We start from the raw sequence: 21,831 nt of genomic DNA on the forward strand, positions 1-21,831 counted from the left end.
ATATCATCAATCACTTTAAATCTCCCTTTAAACAATATATAATTACAAGGGTAAATTGTGACCTTAAAATAGTTTATGAGGTTCCATCTAATTCCATATGAATGAACAGATAGACAAGTGGACAGGCAGTATAAACTATTAAAAGAAGCTATTTCTTGGTATAAGGTTTTGGATGATTTTGGTTTCTTGTAATCCTATCATATCATATCCTTTTAACAGCTTTGTGTCATCTTTGAAAATCAGAAGAAAAATAAATAAAAATGTTTTGTAAACTTTGAGATACAGTAGGTGGGTTGGTTCTTTCTCCCACCATACATATCTATGGAATCCTGAATTAGGTACAAAATTCTTTCCCTCATACTGTGTAGATCCATATCTAAAAGCTAGTTTTTTGCATGAACTCCCTGTTTAACATTCTAGTTCTGACCTCCCCAACACAGAACCTAAACCACAAGTAACTGAAAGCTTTTCTATTCTTATCAGATTCTCGAAACCATTCTTCCCTTCAAAAACAATCCTCTCTCCACACCTCCCATCTACCATTCCCACAGAAGGAAGTAAGCAAATGATCACCTTACACTAATCAATTTTTGGATCTCTTCCCTACCATGCCTTGCTTTATAGGATTAGGTCCCTCAAAAGCAATGATTGCCTCACTAGCCTGAGTTCCTATATCCTTTTGATCACTGCAGTGGACAGGTTAGCTGCATTTCAGGGACATCTTTTGTGGATAATTCTCTTTAAGGTTCCCAAATAGTTCAAGCCAATATTCACTCCTCTTTTATGACACCACTTCAAGAGCTATATGGACAAAAGCATATCCATAAAAGTAAAACATTTTATCTGTTTCTTTATCACAGATTCTCCATTCTACTTTTTTCACATGGCAGCAATAAATTGGCCTTGAGGATAATATAGACTAGATGATTTTATTTCTCTTGCCTATATCAAGAAGATAAGAATTAGATTTAATGTCAAGCCAGCTCATCTCTAAGAAAACTGAGGCACTGTCAATTATGTAGAGAATTCAGATTAAGTTTTATTGGTCTGTTTGTATGCCTCAAGCCATGAGGTAGTTTATGGAGAGAATTAAAATTTATCAGAGCTAAAGGGAGATGATTTATACATGAAACTCTAATCCTATTCAATAATTACTTAGTATGACAATAAATAGAGACAGACAGAATAAAAGTATTCTAAGATGAACAGAATATCAACAGAGAAATACTAGGTACTCTGGAGGTCAAGAAATGCTATTATTTAGAAGCTTATAAAAATGGCTAAACTTTAGCTTGTAATGAATTTTTAAAGTGTTGACTTAAGTTGTATCTACTGGCCTTTCAGGCATTATCAGAAAGCCTTTTCCCCCTAGATTAAGTGGAAATCAAAACTGACAAGCCATTATCTGTTACATAAAGTTCCAGAGCCATTTTGAAAGAGAGAAGGGAAGAATATTAGAACAGACCAGATATAAAGTTATTAAGTTTCTGTCAATATATATAAGATTGTGTGATAAACAGACCTTAAGTCACAAACTAGTGTTATTTTTCTCTAGAACATCACTTGATATCAGAGACAGGCAGAAAAATAAGCTTTTTATCCTTGCAAACCCATATCAAGAAAATTATCTTAACTATTCACTCACCTAACACAGCACATATTTTAAAATAAGAAATTAGTTTTCTTGTTTTCCAGAAATATGGTGATGCTGAGAGCAAGTAGGGGACTTGTGGTCCAAAACTCTCTTTAAAGCCCCTTTGTGTAGCTACCCATCCTCCTGCACTCATCAGAGGGAGACTATTGAAGCAGCACCAGGTAGATTGCAACATAAATTTATTATCATGGTCCTAGGAAGAGTAAGCTTCATCTGTCCCCTGATTGAGAACTTTTTTTTTGGCAAATCATTATTGTAGTTGAACTTGCATAATTCTCTTCCAAATGACATAGAAAGGAAGAACTACTTATTTTTAACAGCAAGTCATTTATTTACTCCAGCTTCCAAGATATTGTTTCCAAATACATGGATGAGTGCTGCTTTATCACTGACAAGGCAAGAAAACAAAGGACTAATTCTGTGCAGATGAAAGGACCCACCTTAGCACTTTGTCTTCATTTATGTCCGTGCCTCTCTGGTCATATTACTCAGCAAAGAAACCCATGGAAGCTATGAGGTAGGACAATTTTTTATTTGCAGGGTTGAATATTTCAGGACATTTAACATACCTGGGTCTATCACCTAGTATCTCTCCCAGCCATAATAATAATATTAAAACCCTGGCTATTTCTGAATGCCCTCTAGGGGGTGGTACTAAACTCACTGAGAATAACTAAGCTTATTTCAGGTATTACAGATTCAGCATTTGGGATCCATGCTTTCTTCTTAAATAAAAATGAACTTCTCCATTTAAAATACAACTAGAAGCTAAGTCAAGGATTAAAAAGCCAAGCAAATTTGAAATGCATGTGAATACTTTTCTATTGTGAATTGCTGCTACCATTCAACATATCTAAATTTTGTTGACTTATTTTCCTTCCTCTAGAAGAAAGCTACAATCAGTCATCTAAAGATTGACTTTATCCCCCAAAGGTTGTCTAAAGCTTTCTATACAGACTCTTGTCCCAGATGACAGATGATAATAGTTGAATGGCTAAACAAGGAAGACCAAAAATGTCAACTGAGTCTTGGCTCATTAAAAGAAAGGAACAATCTCCAACTAAAGGCAAAAGCCAGAAGTGAAAATAAGCTGCATAAGTGACGGAAGAAAGCAGTTCATATCTACAGCTTGCAACCTAGAACATCCTGCCCATAGATATTTGCATGGTGCACCGGACTTCCTAGTGCAAGAGACAAGTGCATGCCATGTGCTCTAGAACCTGACTTCTTGGATTTGAGTTTTAGCTTTGCTGTTTACTCGCTGAACATTCTTGAACAAGCCATTTAACTTCCCTGAACCACACTTCATTCATCTGTGAAAAAGAATATTGATGTAACTAAGGGTTTAATAGTTCTGAGAATTACATGAGTCAATGGATTTAAATCAGATAGAACAATGCCTGATTCATTGTGAACATTCAATAAACAAAGCTATTGTAATGTAATGATGATTAGGAAGTTGACAGAGACAACAGATGGAGAAAATATATGAAATTCCAAGTGAAGATATCATATCAAAATAACAATATTTTAAGAAAATTTGACAAACAGTTTAATGACTCAAACATTTTACCCACTTTGAAAATCTGAAATAGTCAAAAGAAGATATTTGAAAAAGGAGGATTGGGGGAGATTCTATTTAGAGCAAGTGGTGCTATGAACCCCATACCTCCCAATTAGAGAATGGAGAGGAAAGGCAGCCTCATTTCTGCTGGGAGAGCTTCATACTCAATCCCTTAGGTGGGTGCAGAGTGGACGTGATCGGATTCCTACCTGGAAATTTTGAAAGTCAAGAGATGAGTATACTAAGTTCTCTGGTAGCAAAGCTAGAACTGAGCTACTGAGTTAGCTTTGCCTCACTTTCTCAGAGTTTATTGGTCTAAAAATGCCCATGGACTAAAAGGGGGCCTTGCAAGATACAGAGGTAACTTATGACAGGTAGAGAGCTTTGCCAAGAGTGAATGCACATCACTTGGAGTTGGAGTCAGAAATGGCCAGAAAAGATTGACTGGACAGACATAACATCATGTGGGAGATGATCAGCTTTTTTATGTTTATTTTGGTAAGAACGTTTAACATGAACTATACCTCCTTAACAAATTTTAAGTGTGCAATGAATTATTGTTGAATACAGGTACAATATTGTGTATCATGCCTCTAGAGCTTATTCATCTTGCTTAATTGACTTAGATGGAACCTAATGTCCTTTGACTAGTAACCCCATTTTCTCCTCTCCTTAACCACCATTCTATTCTTTGATTCTATGAACTTGACTATTTTAGATATCTCATATAAGTGGAACAATGCTGGATTTATCTTTCTATGAGTTTCTTACACACTTAGAATAATGTCCTCCCAGTTCATCCATGTCACATATTACAGAATTTCCTTACTTAAGACTGACTTGTATATATGGTGAACTTTAATCATCAGCAAACAAGGGCTGGGATGTAGCTCGGTGGTACAGCGCTTGCCACAGGCCAAGAGCAAAACAATGGCTATGGATGGCGAGGGAAATAAATATAAGAAAAGACAGCAAAAGCTAAGAACCATAAGTACCACTACCACTATACCTCTTCTCCAAAGGCACTTCTCCTCTTTCTGGTGTACAGAAAGAAGAAAATGAATATTTGAGGACGGGCCTAAAGGAATATTTAAGGTGAGCTAATATCTAGGAGCAAATATTCTAATCACAGAACTGAAACTGTTTTTATGACATTACCTTAAAGAGAACCAGAAAGTCACTCAGTCTAAGATTTTATCCAGAATCAAAGAAAGATCATTCTCACAAAATACAATGTTCAAACAATTGCAAGTAACAAAAAACAAATTTGCATTTTTATTACTTCCTGATTCGTGCTTATTCAAAATATCTGTTACACTATTTTTATTATTCCCAGATTACTCAATCTAAGTTATTCACTATGATAGGACAGTCACAGTCTACCATAACATTACTTCCTTCATAACTCAGGACCAGGATAACATTCATTTATGATTTATTTGTTTGCTTCTTTAGTATCTTTTCACCTATTCCAGAATGTAAGCTCCTAGACAGGAGGTACTTCGTCTGGTTTTCTGATATTCTTCAGCACTTAGAATGTGGCATGGATGCTCAATAATTATTCCTTAAGTGAATGAATCTTGATTGTGTGGTTAACCTCAAAACTTTAAAACTCAACTTTCTTATTGAAATTACATTTTCATATCAAATTATTATTATACACTAGATAGACAAAGTGCTTCCTGAAGACCTAAATAGGTTCTTTTACCAGCTAATGAAATGGACAGTAGGCAGAACTTATTGCTATACAAACCACAAAATGATGGAAAGGACAGGGAGGAAAAAAAAAGAGGGCCTACAGTTAAAACAAAAACAAACAACAACAAAGGTAGAAGATATGAATCAATAACAAATCAGACGGACCACTATAGTCAATGCATTCAGATGCTCAGTTCTCTACTTCCTACCTTGTATGCCACCCAGCAGCTTCCATACAGTACTCCTACCATAAACTTATCTCTACCTTTCCCCAGCAGTGCATCCCCGTCATCCTCTACCCTTTTAGTTGTACCTAAATCCAGGCTTCTCAAAAAAGTCAGTCAACATACATAAACATTCAAAAACTAAATAAAAATGCAACGCATCACAAGTAGTCTTCCCCAAAGCACTTATTAGAGCAAATATGAATTTCTCTTCCAAAATAGAAATCTGTCTTCCAGGTTTTAATTCTTCAAGGAAAAAGAGCCTGTCTTATTCAGAGGGTATAGAATATTCCACTTTTAACTAAAAGAATGAATTGTGACAGCAATTTCCCTCCAGCTGTAAACAAATCAGAAAAATACACAAAAAATGTTTCAGACATTGGACAACAGGAAGTTGAGGACGGTGCAGGTCAAAAGAGGTTGAGCCAGACAATGTTCCAACTTATTGTCTAGAGGCAGAGGCCACAGTAAAGGAAGATGAACCAAAACAGAGTCCCATGTTCTCACTGAACTGAGAAGACAGAGATGAGAATTTATAAGTGACAAAGTGGCTAGAATTTGCAAAACACAGAATGAAAGAAGAGGAAGATATGCAGAGAGAAACAGAGAGAGCTCTGGAACTCTGAAGAGGAGATTCCTCGACTCTGATTGTTGAGCACAGATCAGAGCACACATGAGAAGAAAATTCCTGAGATTGGCTAACAGCCACTAGAAAACAGTTGACTGAACAACTCTAGAGCTTGTGCAAGTTTCAAAATGATTTGTGATCACACCAGCCAAAATGTAACACTTGGGCATTGATTAGAGTTCTTAAAAAGATTATTCCGTAGTTGTTGGGCTAAATTAATCCCAGAACACAGCCTTCACTAAGCTGTTTTAGCAACATATAAAAGCAAGCCTTGAAAGGATCCCGCCTATCAGTGAGGTGCTAGAGTGTATGTCAGAATAAAATCCTACACTCTTTAAATAAATATTATGAAACCTACAACCTACAAGAATGTAAAATTCACAATATTAAGCATCTGATTAAAATTTCCAGGTAAGCAAAAAACAGGAAATTTAACCCAAACCTTAGACAGAAATCATCACCCAGAAATAATACAAAGGATGGAATTGATAAATGAAGACTTTAAAATATCTAGAATAAATCTTACAAATATATCAACAAAATAAAGAAGAACATCCATGTAACGAAGAGATAAATGAATGATACAAGAAAGACCCAAATGGAACTTGGAAAAGAATTAACAGCATACAACAATATCATGAAACATAACATCTGTGAAGGTAGAGGATATAAGGATATGTTTTGAAAGCTGTTGAACATTGGGGCATGGAAGGGAGGGATAAGGAAGAATAATGAAAGGGGTTGAACAGACCAAAGTAAAGTACACTCACAGTGGGGATACATTGAGACACCCCATTAAACATTGACTTAGAAATTAATAACAAAAGACAGGACTGTAAAATTGGTACAGTGGGGGGGATACTTGTGGGATGGAGGAGGGTGAATGAAGGAGATTAATGTGAGGGACTATGGTTGATAGACTTCGTATACCTATGCAAAATAGAACAATGAAACCCATTTCATGAAGTGGGACAGGGAGAGGGCTGGAGGGGGGAGATAGTGGGGGTGATATAACCAATGTACAATATAAGCCTATTTGGAATTGTCACAATGAATACCCCTGTACAATGAATTTATCCAAATAAAAATTTTCTAACAAATTTACAGCAGATTTGACAGTGCAAAAGAAAAATCAGGGAATTTAAAGATAAGGGGAAGTTCCAAAGTAAAACATGAAAAGAAAAAAGACTGAAAAAAATGTTGAGTTGAGAGATAATATATGCACACAAATAATGACCAACTTTGTCTTCTAAACTTTATGAGCTGGACAAGGTGGCTCAATCCTATAATCCTAGCAACTTGGGAGGTGGGATCATGATGATTGCAGTTTGAGGCCAGCCTGGGCAAAAAAAGCTTGCAAGACCCATATCTACCAATAAAAAGCTGGGCAGAATGGTATGTACCTGTTATCCCAGCTACATGGGGAAGCAAAAATAGCAGGATTATGGTCCAAGCCTACCTGGGCATAAAGTGAGACACTATCTCAAAAATAACCAATGTAAAAGAGACTGACAGAGTGGCACAGTGGTAGTGTCTGCCTGGCAAGCACAGAGCCCTGAGTTCAACCCCCAGTACCAACCCCCAGCCAAAAAAAAAAAAAAAAAACTGATGAAAAGTTTAACCTACAGGTCCAAGAAGCTTGATAAGTCTAAAGTAAAGGAAGAAAACAACACAAAGGGTCATCATAATCAAATCGCTTAAACTAACACAAAAGAAAGCATGTTAAAAAGCATACAGGGGAAAAAGTTGTGTAATTAAAATAAAAATGACAACAGATGTTTCATAACTGCAAAACAGAAGACAATGGAATGACACCTCTACAGTTCAAAAGAATAAAAGTAAACCTAGAGATCTACTTAAACATGAAGGTTAGGTAAAGATTTTTCAGACTTAGGACATCTGGGAGTGTTCATGGCATCAGACTCGTACCATAAGAAATGCTAAAGGAAGTTCTTTCATCAGAGAGACAGAAAATGATGGTAGATGGTAATGTACATGTAGCCAAAAGAAAGAGGACAGGGGAAATAATATCTGGGTAAAAAATTCTACCTAGAAGACCCCACTTTCAGGAACTAATTAATTTGGACTGCCTTCTTCACTTCATTCTCCATATAGAAGACAGGATGATCTTTTCAAAATCATGACTTCCTTTGTGTCATCTTTGCTCTAACCTTTAATTTCGTGCGTGACTTGACTCTTGCCTGCTTCTCCAATTTTATCACTGTCCCTTTTATTCTCTGGGCTCAAATCATAGCCTCCTGTCAGTTCTGTTATTTAACAAGGTCCCTTTTGCCATCAAATGTTTGTACCCCCTCCCTCTTGAACATTCTCCTTCTTCAGTCCTTAGTACTCCATCCAACATAACTTCTTAAGAGAGAGTGAGAGAGAGAAAGCCTTCCATGAGCCTCCTGGGTAAATCATATTTCTTTCTTTGCTAAAAGTACTTTAAAACTGTGTTGTATTTCATCTCAGTTTGTAAACACACAATCATTCTTTTGAAATTATTTGATTAACATATGTCTTTCCTAAAGGCACTGTTTTAGTTATTCATGATCTATCAGTGAAAAAAAAGGATCAAGTTCCTGACTTTCACTGAAATATGGGATGATAGGAAAAGATCAGGCTATATGGAAAGGAAGTGATATACTCTAAAATTATGGATCAAGCAATGGAAGTTTAATATTTGGATCATAAATGAACATATATATCAGTTTGGTTAAGGAGAGATCAAAATAAAGGAAAATCTAAAAGGTACACATAATCTAAATTCTTTTTTAATAGTGGGAAGCCAATGAATCATATTTAAATTTGGTAAATTAATAAATGTCATCATATACACATAAAGTAGTGTTATAGAAATAATCTTAAATAATTCAAAACAGAAGTGAGGCATGAGAATGACCACTGGGGAGCGTGGTAAAAGACTTGATTATGATTTTCATTTTCCTATGCTGATTGAATTTTTATTACCATGAATATATAACTTTTATAACAATATATGTTTTTGAAACCCAAGGTTCAATCACTAAAAAGTAAACCCTCATTATATGAAATAAATGTTAAAAGATATGTTACAAGATTGAAAAGCTCTGCAAATGAAAAAAGGAACAAAAAAAGATACATGTACATAAGGAAGATAAAATAACCTATTAAAGTATACATTAAATTAAAATATTCAAACTTAGATAAAAACAAGATTTAATAAATAGTATTACTGAATATCAATCATCATTGAAATAATGCATTTTGGGCTGGAGGCATGGCTCAAGGAGTAGAGTGCTTGCCTTGCAAACACAAAGCCCTAAGTTCAAACCCCAATATGCATTTTTAAAATGGTAATAAATACTCAAAATAAGACAGCCAGACAGGACCTCAACATCAGAACTGATGAAAATGTGAAACAGCTCAAGTAATTCTGGAAAACAATAATAATAGAAGTGACAAAAAAACTAAACAGTGTTCTTTTCATATGTGAATCTTGTGAAATTATACTCAAAAGTAAAATAGAATATTACACCCAAAGAAAGTAAAACAAAATAGGAAAAACTAATATGAAGATTTTACTTGCTACAAAACTTCATTATAGGCATGTAAGGTTTAATAAGCTATGTTTTCCAGCAATCATAAAAAACTATAGTCTGAAAAAATATTTATGAAAATGTGTGAGATATGGAATCTTAGATTTAGCATAATGAAAGTTTGGATAAGTATTATGGGAAAAATTCAGTATACATAACCATGAAATAAAAGCAAGCATTTCTACTTCCTAATTAAAAGAGAATGAGAAATAATATAAATACCAATAAAATCTCCTAAATAACAATAAAATCAATATAGACAAAGGAAATCTTTTGGGTTTTTGTAGTCTAGTAGTGTTACTGACTAGCTATTTTTTTTAAATTGAAGACTGTTGTATATTAATTTTTCTAATTTTCTAATAAAACAGCTACATTTTTCATAGAACACTTTAATTAGACAACTCTGAAATACATACACTGAAAAGTACATTCAAGCAACAATCAATCTAAAAAGCTTAAATTCTACTAATAGTTTTTGAAGAAATTATTGACTCTTTTCTGTGTTCTAGACATTAGCATAGTTGCAGGACAGAAAACAAAGATAAATCTTTCTAAGGTGTTTCTGGTAATTTCTCCAAGAGGTGAATTAGATTGAACAACCAGTTTGGATATAATCTTTCAGATGTAATAAAAATGATTACAATTTAAGAAAATGAAAATTAAGGAATAAAACACAAATATAAATATGCCAGAGTATGTGAAAAATTCAACCAATAAAGAAATATCTGTTGAGAAAGATTTCTATTATCAGATAAGTCTCAATTATTCCACCCAAATTGTAAATTTAAAAACCTTTAGAATAATAGCTCAGCCACCATAGCCTAGAGACTGCTTTTGCTTTGCCCTGGTCTAGTGAGTTTGAAAGTCCTACTCTTTACTCACAACTGACCCCCTGCCTTTGAAATACATTGACTCTTTGTATTATTTGTGTGCTCTGTCTCTTAATATTTCCACCTCCTCCTCCTCCTCCTCCTCCTCCTCCTCCTCCCTCCTCCTCCTCCTCCTCCTCCTCCTCCTCCTCCTCCTCATCCTCCTCCTCCTCCTCATCCTCCTTCTCCTCCTCCTCCTTTTCCTTCTCCTCCTTCTCCTCCTTCTCTTCTTCTTTTTATTCTTCTCCTTCCTCTTCTTCTTCTCTCCTCCTTCTCCTCCTCCTCCTTCTTTTTTGATGGTACTGGGGATTGAACTCAGGATCTCATATTGCTAGTTACTGCTCTACCACTTGAACCATTCCTCCAGTTCTTTTGCTTTTATATTATTTGTCATTTAAGGTCTTTTACTTTTTCCTGGGCCAGTGCTGGACCACAATCACCCTACCTCTACCTCTTGAGTAGTAGAATTACAGATGGAGGCCACCACTCCCAACCCATCCCTTAGACTTCTTCATCTTTCCAGTTGTAAAGTTGTGCATGGTCTAAATTACTCTTCAGTCTATGGTGAATTCATTCTTTCATCCATTTATTCATTCATGAATTCATTTGATTATTCATTTAATAAATACTTTTTAATACTTGGCTTGTAGGGTACACATTGGTGAAAAAGGTGCCTCTGTTCCTACAGAAATAGCAGATAAGAGTTAACAGGTTGAAATAGAAAAGGAAAGATGAGGCTACTTCACTAAAGGTCACCAAACATCACATTTTGATGGCACTGTCCCCAGATTATTGAGAGAGAGATGATTGATGCCTAAGGAATTCAGGAGTCATATTATTCATGTATCTGACTCCAAAATCAACAACACATCAATTGTTCCCAGGTTGCTGGGGATAAAAATAACAGCCATGCTGCTAACACCTGTAATCAACCAAAGCATATGCATGAAAGTCCCTGAGTAATAGGCAAAGGAAGTTAAGGAAGATAAATACTGACATTATTTTCCAATCAATAAAGAAAAATTGTTCAAACACAACAAATGGCATTTAATGTTAAGTAACTCCTTGGTTTTACAGGCTATTAAATCTGGAACAGAATTGTTTTCAAATCAACACAGAACATAGCTGAGACATAAGTTATAAATTCCAAGAATGGTAAAGACAAAGAAATTGACTCAGACCCAAAGAGTCAAACTGACTTACTTGAGATCACAACTCAAGACACAATTGGGGTTACAAATGAAGCCTGGACCTCCCAATCCTAACATCTTGGGATTCTGTTGGGGTTTTTTGGCTGGGGATGGGGCAAGGTAGCCCAACTTTAACACATTTCCTCTAAGAGAAGTTAACCTACTTAAAAACAAGAAAATGAGCTTATAATTTTTCTTACATTATTGTATCTGTCAAAAATAAATTTCTCATATATGAGTGATCACTCTATTTACCTTCATATACAAAGGGAGAAAAAGACTCTTGTGTCTTGTAAGCAAAATGCAATAGTGTATTACCAAAGTTTAGTTAGTGATTTAGATACTCTTATCCTTCAGAATCAATTAGTATGAAGGGCTTTTGAGAGCTGGAGTCTACATTTTACAAAAAGTATACTAAAATTTCATGTCTGATGTCTCAAAAAAAATTTTTAACAGAAAATTTTCAGGTATATTTACATTTTGCATTCATGTAAATGTTTTCAATCTCCAACTGTGCCCAAGAAATTTCTTCACCCCTGACCCTTTGCACCTGGATTTGCAGTTTCTCTCTTTACTGGAAGTACTCTTTGTGTAGGTACACAGTTCTAAGACTTCCAGGTAAGAAAATTTTCAAGAATCAACCCAAAGAGTGAAAGGCCAAAGAAATTTAAGACTTCATTTAAAAAAAAAAACATAGACACTATTTACATTATTGCACACAAAATAACATTCGACATCAATATCCATCTGAAATACATGGTTACTTCGCTTTGAGAGGCACGCTTAGGAGGCAGAAGAGAACCAAAGAAGTACTTGGATAAGTTTGAACATATATGATGACCTCAGAGCTACTATTGTTCATTCATTCATTCAAAAATGTATAAGAAACACATAATACCAGGCAAAATCCTGAACACATGGGACACATCAATGAATACAACAAAACTCCCTGTCCTTGTGGAATTTCACTGGGAGTGAAAAGTAAGATGTAAAAGAGATGATAGACCTAATAAATTACTTAAGTATATCATGTGTGAGAAGATGATATGCTTTATCAAAAAAAATAAAGATTCAAGCAAGGTAAGTAGCTTTAGAGGGATAGGAGATCAGAGCAGTTTGTAGCTTTAAAAAGAGTGGGCAGGACAGGCTTATTGAGAAAGTCAGATGTAGACAAAGACCTGCAGGAGGTGAGCAGTTCTATCAAGATGTTTGCCACAGAAAGACAAATACTGCACAGTCTCACTATTTGTTAGAATCTTAAACACAGACCATATAAAAGTAGAGAGTAGAATAGGATCTCTAGAGACTGGGGAGGGGAGGAGGAAGAGGGAACAGAGACAGGTTAGATAATGGATACCAAAATACACTTTGGAGGAAGTCACACTAATGTTCTATACCACAGGAGGGTAACTATAATTTCTCTTATATTTTAAAATAACTGGAGAAGAAGAGTTTGAAGTTTCCCAATGCACAAATGATAACACTTGAGGACATGGCAGTGCTAATTGTCATAATGCGGTCATACATATAGCAAATTGTCATACTGTATCCATAAATAAATACAAACATTATGTCAATTAATTTTGTTGCTTAAAAAAGATGTCTCTCTAGAAGCACGTTCCAGGAAGAGCCTGTAAGTAGGAGATTCATGGCAAGTCTGAGGGACAGTAGGTAGTCAGTGTGTCTCAGAGGAGTCACTAGAATGAGAGGAGACTCAGAGACAATAGGGACCAGATCATGTTGGATCTTGTGACTTGTTTTAAGGGAAGGAATTATCACAACTGACTTGCATTTTAATGGAATCATTCTCCTGCTGGATTGGAAATAGTCTATCAGAGAACAGGGAAGAAAAAAGAGATCCTTTAACAAGCTATTCCAATGATCCGAGTGAAAGAAGTTGGTAGCTCAGATAAGGTGCTCACAGTAGACTGGGAAGAAATACTGGATATTGAGTGCAACTCAAAGATTTTCTGATGGACTGAGTGTGGGATATGAGAGAATAATAAAATTTCAGTATGACCTTCCGATCATATTAAAAGTGGGAGAATCAAATTTCTATCAACTGAGTTTGGGGAGACTTCAGGAGGAATAGTAAAGAGAATAGTTGCATAAAAATCAAGATTTTGGCTTCACACAAGTTTAGTGTGAGATATCTATTTGACCTCCAACTAGAAATGCTAATTCATAAATCTAGAATTAAGGAAAGAGTTCTGGAATGTGCATACAAATTTAAGAGTCATCACATAAGGACATTATTTTAAGCTAAAGATCTAAACAAAAGGAGTTTGTAATCACAGAGAAGAGGACCAAGGTCTGAGCCCAAGGGCAATCCAACATCACAAGGCTGGGAAGAAAAGAAAGTAATAAAGGAGGCTGAGAAGGAGCCACAGTTAGCTAAGAGTCAAACCAAGACTTACCAATTGCATTAGGTGTATGAACGAGAGGGAGGGACAAAATGCTTCCAGCTGGAGGAGGCCTGTTGGCTGCCAGTAGTATTGGCAAGGAATAGGTCATTGGTAGCCTTATTGAAGGTAGTTTTGATGGAATTTGTAGAAAAGAAAGCCTGACTGAAGAGGTTTCAGAATTAATGGAAATAGAGAATTTGAAAAGAATTATTTTTTTTTGCTAGAAATTATAATGAAGAAATACCTTACCTGTCAGAGGAAGTAGAATCATCAGAAAAGATTTTTGGTTTGTATTGTGCTTTGTTTTGTTTGGGGTGAAAAAAATAACAACATACTGAAATGCTGGTGGCAATCATCTAGTAAAGAGAGGAGGGAATAATGCATACAGAATAAAGAATTGCCAGATCACTATCCTTAAGTTGGCAAAAGGAAATGAGATCTTGTGAATAAGTGAAACAACTAACTTTAGAAAAAAGTAAAAATACTTTATATAGCAACAGACAAGGAAGCAGAGGTGTAGATACAGGTTGGAGAGGAAGTTTCTAGAAATTCTACTCTGATTGCTTAGACCAGAGGAGTAAAGCAGAAAAGGTGGAACAGAGTCCTTCTAGGTGAGACGGGGAAGAAGGGCACCAGGAGTATAGTACACGATGGCCTAGAGACATAAAGAGCCCACTCAACATTTATGGGCATGAGTCCAAAGGACTGTGCTTTTCTCTAGAGATATTCAGTTGCATAGGGACAGGCTTGGAAAGGCAGAAAAATTCTGTTTATCCAAAGTCATAGCCTTGCCAATACCAACTAAGAACAAGCCAGAGAAGAGGAAGGGAATCTATGGTGAATGCACAGAATGATTATGATGGTGGACCTTGAAACTGAAGCCTGAGAGCTAGAACAAATCAAAACCCATAAGCATCATCCACTCTTCCATTTTTGTCTTACCTTGAGTTTTGAAGGACAAGACCATATTTTCTACATTTTCTATTAACTCTCTACAGTTACTAGAGCGATATCCATAATGACTACTCAATTAATATGTATTGGTTATCTAGTCACTTATGGGTGTGAGAATGTAGCAGGTTCTTCAATCTTCAGTAATCCTTCCAAGGATAAAGCCCCACTGGATAGAGCAGATGGTCTGTCATTTTTATATTTGAAACACCATATGCCAAGTGCCACAACCCTACACATACTTAGCTTCAAATTTTCAGGTTTGGGTGATAAGACATTTGGTAGCACCTGTGCTTCAAAATGTGCCATCCAGAAGCTTCTATTTTCTCCTCCACACACATTCATCACCTCAACCAGACGCTCCCAATTTCCTGCTTCCTCAGAGCTCGGTCTGGCCATCCTGGGATTGCATCCCGTTTAACCAGGTCTTATGTAAGAGCCCCAGTCCAGGAGTACTGAGCTGCCATCTGTCTGTTTCCCTTCCTCACTTCCTAGACATCACTTGATTCCTCACTGTTGTTTGAGAAGTATTTGAAAAATGAGCTAATTTCCACCGTCTCATTGAGTACTTCATCTCTGACCCAAGATGTATCTAAGCCTTTCTAGGACTGCTGCACATGACCTGAGTTTACCTACCTAGGTACCATGGATGACACAGACATAATATTATCCCACTTGAGTTCTACAGCATAAATGCAGACACCACTCACCTTTAAAAGATGTGGAAATGAAAGTACTGTGATCTTCTGATCCCAGGTCATTCAATAGTGATGTAATGGCAGAAGAATTAAAGTCATTCACATTCCCATTTCAATGTAGTTGAGAAAATTATGTTCTAAGTATATATCTCTGTAAGATATAGGCCTTCAAGTTGCTCACCCAAGGACATGACATATTGCAAGTGATTCACATAAGAATGTAACCTCTTACGGATGCCTCATCACTTAGTTTATGTATCTTCTATCAGCAAAAGCATTTGCCTTATTCCTGTGACTTCTGCTTTAAAAACTAAAATCATTTCTGAGTTTAAAAAGTTGGGTATGGACGTAATGAAATCACATTATAAAATCAGTGAATAATTACATTTAAAGGTAAATGCTCTGTTTTATACAAGACTATCAATAATTAATAATATTAACAGGTGAACACAATTATTTTTTGAGACAGGGTCTCACTAGGTAGCCCAGGCTGGCTTCCCACTCAAGATCCTCATGCTTCAGTCTCTCAAGTGCTGGGATTACAAATGTGTACTATGACACCTGGCCAAATGAACCTTTTTATCTAGTTAATAAATATATTGTTTAAACTTTTCTTCACTCATATTAAAATAAGTATGAAGGAGAAATAAAGGAAGAAAAATAACCAAGTCAAGACTTAAGATAGTATTTTTCATTTATTTAAAATACACTAATCTTTCTTGCAGATATACATATATATATATTTGTTGGTTTGTGTTGGCTTTGTTCTTTTAGCCTCACTATGTAGCCCAGGCTGGCCTCAAACTCACTATCCTAATTCTGCCTCTTGAGTGCTGGGATTACAGGTGTGTACCATCATATCTGTATAAATATTTTTATGATACCAAACACACTGTGTGGGACTCTGAGGATACAAAGGTAAAGAACATAGGCACAGGTGCTGCCCTCAATTATCAATAGTCTAGGGGAGACGACAAGCACATCTGTAATTATGACAGAATTCTATTATGAAAGCATTTCTGGACCAGATCTATTCAGAGATCCCCTGACTATTTATTGAAGGGTGTATCATTATTAATATTTTTTTTCTAAATTTAAAAACAAAATACAAAATGTTACCAAGTGAAAGGTTGAAAGTAATAACTGTCCAAAACCAGTAGTCCTGGTAATTGGTCCATTGCTCTGTCTGTGAACATAGAGATCCCTACAATTGAGCTAAGACTTGTCTCAAATGCCTTTATTCTTGTAGTTTGACATCCAGAGACAGTCTTTTACAATTACTGTCTTAATTACTACATTTTCCAATACTTCTTCCCAACCATCGTCACTTGTTAATGCCTATTATTACATCTATGGCAAAAGGCATATTCATATAAATAAAACAACCAGCTCTGACACACAATTATACATTCAGAAAGATCTTTCCCACACAGAAAGGTGAAAATCTACTGAAGCTACACATATCACATAAATGGGGCTCATTTTATACAGTGAATGGTTAGCTGTCTATGTGCATATGTGGCATTTTCTTCATTCAATTAATTTTGATGTTTCTTAGACTGAGAAGGTTGCATAGTCGGAGACAAAGTTTAATATGCAAATATAGGAGCTCTTCCACTTTCAGTCTGGAGCCACAGTTTTGTTTAGTGAACAGGTCCAAACATTTAAGTTCAATTTTACAAATATCCATTGAATGCTTCCTATGCATAAGACATGGGAGTTAACTGTGCACCACCAAGGAAATCAGTTTGGTACTACTAATGTGCTCACCCCCCAACAGAAATGAATTTGAGAACAACAAGAGCTACTCTCCAGTTCCACCTGTTGTTTTCACAGACAGAACAATCTTACTGCTCCAATATCGACTTCCTGTGATGGAGAAAGATGAAAAAAAGAAAACTACCTGAAAAGTTGAATTTGATATCTTTTCATGTTAATGCATACTTTTTTCACAGTCATGTTTTGTGCTAAAAAATATTAAAATTTTTAATCTATACTATCTCCTAAGATGGGAGGAAATTCAGAAATTATAATTGACCACAGGAAAAGAGAAATTTGCAAAAACATTCAACACATACCAAATTACACACCACTTGCTGCTTATATTCACCCATTTGTTTTAAAAATGAAACCTCTGGCATTTTGCTTCTTGTAGGCAGAGTCACAGTCTACTGATGACAAAACCCTTCAGGAAGGTTTGTGTAATTGTTTCTCCTACCTAACACATTGCAGAGCATTTAGCCATGACACAGTGATAGAAGAAGTGTGTGCTTTACCACCGTTGATAAATGGGTCTTCTAAGTTGCCCTGTCTCCTTTGAAGCCAGTGCCTACTAATTAACCCTTCCATCTGGCAGCGTCTTTTCCACACTTCCAGTCAAGAGACATATCACAACCCTAATAGCTGTGACTTCAGCAGTCCTCCCGCTAATGATACTTTTTGTTTCCGTTCCCATTTGCTAAAATGCTTTCCTCTAATTTAGTGACCTGAACGGGGATATTAGGAAAAGTAGAAAACAATCATTCAGAAACTCATTAAAATATCTCAGTGCAAAATTAGAGTGGCATGCATGAGGAGAATGGAAAGAGTGGAAAGGATTAATAAAGATTTCAGAATCATTACAGTGGCTGTCAGTCTAGCTTTAGTCAGTCATAGAGAGACTGGAAAGCAGAGAGAGGGTGGGAAGGGCAGGAAAGCCAGGGCGGAGTTTAAAAACAGTAGGAGCTACTCAAGCAAAATGTGAAAATAACATTGTACCATCATGTATAAGAATAATCTTTAAAAAGAAATCCAGAACACTATTCATAAAAAGAAATCAAATGCTATTTATATGAAATTGTGGCTTCTGTCTTTGTCTGAAAAGCATTCTAAAAATACAATATTCCTGGAAATGTGTCCACCTGGAATTTTAATACAAGCAGATTATTGATAGTCACTGAAGCATATTGCTTTCTCTAGTGAGATTAAGGAGAATGAGAATCAAGAGATTGATTTTCATATCAGATAAACCATTTACTTGTTTGTTCTTAACCTAATCAGTTACCCTATGGGTATTTCCATGCTCACATCCATAAAAGGAACACTTAACCAGTTAGATTGCTGGAAAACTACTAAGAGATAATAAATTAAAACCAATCACCCTTAAGATCTCAAGTCAACTAATACATCTTCAAAAAAAAAGACTACAAGCCTTCTTCCACACTCTCACCCTAGCCAACTTCCACCCTCAATCCACTCTTAGAGGATCACACCCTGTCCTTACAGCATATAACAGAGTTTGTACTTACATGCTTATTGATTTCCCCTACCAAATATTCCATGATTGCAGAAACTCTATTCACTGTTACATCCCATCCATACTCCCAGCACAATGTCTGGCATATTCACAGGTTGTCAACCAATAATGACTTAAATATTTTTAATCTTAGGTCTGGAGAGAAGGATATGTAGGGTTGAGATAAATCTATGATCAAAGAACCAACTCTTTCTCTTCTTCTTCCTTGGGTTTATATTATGGAGAAAATAGACAAAATCCATCAAAATGTTGCCCACAGGTCGCCCCAACTCTGTCATGGCCTTCACACAGGGGAGTGTCATATTAGGGGCTCTGCCTGTCCAGCATCCTTTAGAACTTACTAATTATTATTTTCTTATGAAACCTTACAAAGCTTATGAATTTTAATTCCAACAAGGCCTTCCTTTGCTTATTGAAAAATAGCAAAAAAGCAGCTCTAGCCCACCCATTCATTTCTGTCTTCACCCTTTTTACATGTATATCACATTCATTCATTTCAGTCCCTCTCTTTTTCTTTTATAGTAAATACTGTACACACATACATGCAAATATAATTTTTAAATCATGAAGATTTCGTAGTTGATGGGTATAAAAGAACTATGCTCTTGTAAAAATGAGTAAATGCTATTTATTCTGCCATACATAACAAAGCAGATAATCCATTTTCTCAGTTAGTTCAAAAATAGAAAGTAGTATAACTTTTTAAAAATCCGGTTTAAAGAAAATTATTCAGATTATCAATTGGCCATTTTTCTAGCAAATGTAGCCAGCTTGATATTTTTGCACAATCTTGAAATAGAATGATGATTTTGGCATGAATAAAATAATCCAAACATCTACCTTATTAGGAGAAAATCCAGACACTTTCCAAACATCCCTGTGAATTCTCTGGGAGTGATTGCATATCTTAGTTGATACTTAGCTCCTCTGACTCCAAAAGGGTGCCCCCCCATCCCCTCATTACCTGGAGGTATCTGCTTCCCCATGAGTCATCCTCTCCTGCATTTCTAAACATGGATTGAACACTAAAAAAGCTTTAGATTCTTAAGCTAATCAGCTTTACTGAAATCTGAGGATATCCTAAGGGAATGATAATGCAGAAAAGGAAAACAAACTTAAAATCAACAGCTCTACTCCTGGAGTCCTGGGGTGCTACCTCAGCCTCAGAGCCTAATCCCAGGCCTCAGACTGTCCAGGCCACATCTGCCATTAAGTACACTGAATTATCAGTTAACTAGTATCTTGGGAGATCCTCAAACCAAGAAGGGAAACATCCAATCTATTTCATGATAATCCACTTTGTCCTCATTCTTTCCCTTCAGGCCCAATTTAGGTTTCCCTTTCCATAACCTACTGTTTTCCCATACAGAATTCCTTCTTCTGAGATAAACTCTGGCATAAGTATTAAAATGTAGAAATACTTGCAGTCAACATTTTGCTACAATAATCATGGGGGTTCTTTTTCTCTTGTACTCACATTTATCTGATTCTACTGTGACTTTGTATAAACAAAGAATTATACATCCTAAGAATAATGATGAAATTTGAATAATTCGTGGGTGTCACTGGAGGATTCAGAACAGAAGTGCAACTGGAACTATGCTTACAGAGAATAACCGACAGGAGGTACCTTGCCCTGAACAAAGAATTTACTTTTAAGACAACATACATATTCATTTTTGGATGCCTAGAATCTTCTCCTACTAATAATCTCCATTCTTCCCAAAAGACTAAGAGGGAAAACTCTTCGGTTTACTTAAATACAGTATCTCTTGAAGGCTGTAGATGCAGTAAACTCTGAGCAAAGTCAGTTCTATTTTGGTTTACCTGATTTGGCTCAAAATCAAGGATTTGTTTCTTAAACAGAATTCTATGAGAAAAGATGTGTTTATTTCCTAGGGATTACCTTTCAGACAGCTGCTTAGCCTCAGTCAATAAAGGGTTTGGAAGACTCATTTTAGGAGATGTGGTTTTATTCACATTTCATAGCATTCCCAATAAAATGTTTATTTATGAATCTACCTCTACAATGCCCAAATGCTTGGTGAGAAAGCTAAGATACAAATCATCTGGCTGTGTGAGTCATACATGTTAAATACAAATAGCTGGATAGCTGCCAAATTTTCACCTTTCCCCTAGATGTTTTGAGATCTTGCAAATACTAACCCCAATCTGAATTCACCCAATGAGATTGCGACTTTACTGCCCTTGTTGGGCCCACAATCAGCCTGTTTTCTCAAACTAATACAAGGAACTAATATAAAAGCATTCAGTAGTTTTATGCTCTTTGAATTGCATTGTCATTACCATCTGTCAGTTCTACCTCCATCATTTATTGTTCAATCTTAAGTTATTAATATCTGTTCTCTCTAAAAAGAAGTTATTATTTTCCTAAATATGAAAAGTACGCATGGTAATTATAAACAAAAATGAAAAATATAATTTAACTGTTAATATAAAATAAAAATCAGCCACGCTCTCACAACCCCAGAGGTAATTCCTACTGTAATTTAGTACATTTCCTTCCCATATTTCAATGCACCCATGTGTATATCAATGTGTGTACCAGAGTCTAATATCGTTTTCCTATTTATATTATAAGGAAATTTACTTGACAACTAGTCTTTCACATTTTAAAGGTTTGATATTAACCCAACTTATAACAATCCTGATGAGGTGCTATTTGGGATCTCCTTTCTTTCCTGAAGAGAAGAAGCTCTTTTGAGATTCACAAATGCTGTTAGAGGAGTCTCTAATTCCAGCCTGAGTCCAAGAGGTAACTTCCCATGGATACCCTTGGGATGCTGATGGCTCATATTGCCTTCTCGTTCATTTCTTATAGGTTACATTCTGTATCCACAGGTAGGGCTTCAGGTTAAAAAAATAAAATTAATAATGCCCACCAAAATTTCTATAAGACACTGGGGACTTACTTCTGTGAGAAATCCAACAGAGAAGGGGGCTGGATCCACTTCCGCACAGAACCCAGAACAGCTTTGGTTCTGTCAGGCCCCCCCAAAACACTTCTGTATCATAGCATATGGGGGTCTCCTGTGCATCTCCAGGGGAGTCATCTG

General features: G+C 35.9%; 1 long non-coding RNA gene across 1 annotated transcript in view; it reads right to left on the reverse strand.

The window, feature by feature from the left end:
• Positions 1-21,831, reverse strand: part of LOC141417061 (uncharacterized) — a 465,499-nt gene that overhangs the window by 235,511 nt on the left and 208,157 nt on the right. The window lies entirely within an intron of this gene.

Source organism: Castor canadensis, chromosome 2, assembly GCF_047511655.1.
Source record: "Castor canadensis chromosome 2, mCasCan1.hap1v2, whole genome shotgun sequence".
In the NCBI taxonomy this organism is placed as follows: Eukaryota; Metazoa; Chordata; class Mammalia; order Rodentia; family Castoridae; genus Castor; species Castor canadensis.